Genomic DNA, 1,451 nt, shown 5'->3' on the forward strand with positions numbered 1-1,451 from the left:
TTCTTGGCTCGCGGGCTGCTCCACAATGTGCCGGGCACCTGCCATGGACACAGACACAGACAATGCCCAGTTGGTGCCCAGAGACAGGGAAGTTGGGGGAGGAACTGTAGCTGCAGGGAGAGAGGCTGGTTTCCACCCCAGAGAGGGACAAACCGGTTTATCGAAGGGGAGTCGGGGGATTAGGTTGTGCCTCATGGACGCTGCGGTAGAGAGTCGTAGGAGTGGAAGGGACCCGGAGGGATCCCCGAGCGCAGGGCGCTGCTCTCCGGGGGGTGTCACGGATTATCCAGTGTTCCCGAGGCTGCGATTGCAGGGGCAGGGGCAGAGTCACTGGGGGAAATGGACCCGCTTCCTCTCTCTGGAAGTCAGAGCTGGGTCATTTGCAGGAGGGGCAGGGGTGCACCCCGGGAATTTCTTGGCGAAATAACCTCACATTGGCCCGGCAATCTCTACCCCCTCCCTGCACTGACGTGTCCGTTTAGAGTCTCCTCTGAGTCGGGGGTCACACGGGGGAGCAGCTCAAACATGCGATGGGGGGTGGCCAGCGGTAGGACACGAGCCCTGCAAGGCGCGGGGCTGTGACAGAGACGTCACAAGGGCCTTTTCCAGCTCCTCAGCTCATTGGCTGAAGGCAGGTCGGGAGTCAGTGACCTCACAGAGAGAGCGTCGCAACAGCCATGTGGGACAGGAGCGATCTCAGAGACCTTTGTGGCTTTGCCACAGGAACGAGAATTGATGGTCCCAGAGGCGGGCGCAAGCGAGGAGGCGCCTCTGCGGAGATTTCTCCTTTCCCAAGGATGCGGTGTGACGGGATTTGTGCGAGGAAGCAGCACTGCGGTAGGGGGCGGTCGCTGAGACTAGCTCTATATGAGAAGCAGGAGAGAAGACTCGAAACTCCCTTTGTTTGCTGTGTGAAGAGACCTCATTTCCATGTCTCCCCTAAGGTTGCAAGAGCAGGTGCTTAGGGCTTCTCTTAGAGTAGTGACAAAAGAAGCTGCAGGGACTTCAAATACCTTCAGAAGTGGCCCATTGAGAGCTCCGGGTGGGTAAATGCGAATTTCTCTTCGAGTAGGTGTGGACGTGTTGAGGGAAATGGGGGATGGCTTTACTGTGGGGTGTGAAGGTTTTGTCTCGGACAATTGGAAAACTTGCTTTTGAGGCGGGCGCCATGGCTTAGCTGGCTAAAGCGCCTGTTTCGTAAACAGGAGATCCTGGGTTCAACTCCCAGTGGTGCCTGGGAGTTTTTGCTCCCATTGTCTAAATGCCCCTCTGGGGAACAAAAGTGCCCTGCACTGCTAATTGTTTAAACAGACAAAATCGCGCCCTGCTGGAGCGTTCGGGAACCTGATGGCTGATACCGAATAAATTTGGATTTATCCACTAGCCCCAATCAGTGTAAGTCCTGGGCATTAACACCCCACCCCCATTTGTATATGAAACCCGCTTCCCTT

At 56.4% G+C, this 1,451-nt stretch overlaps 1 non-coding gene across 1 annotated transcript; it reads left to right on the plus strand.

Moving 5' to 3' along the window:
* The first annotated feature begins 1,162 nt into the window (after positions 1-1,162).
* TRNAT-CGU (transfer RNA threonine (anticodon CGU)) lies at positions 1,163-1,236 on the plus strand. The gene has a single exon. It is a non-coding gene; the product is annotated as a tRNA-Thr (tRNA).
* The last annotated feature ends 215 nt before the right edge of the window (positions 1,237-1,451 follow it).

Source organism: Pelodiscus sinensis, chromosome 30 (genome assembly GCF_049634645.1).
Source record: "Pelodiscus sinensis isolate JC-2024 chromosome 30, ASM4963464v1, whole genome shotgun sequence".
In the NCBI taxonomy this organism is placed as follows: domain Eukaryota; kingdom Metazoa; phylum Chordata; order Testudines; family Trionychidae; genus Pelodiscus; species Pelodiscus sinensis.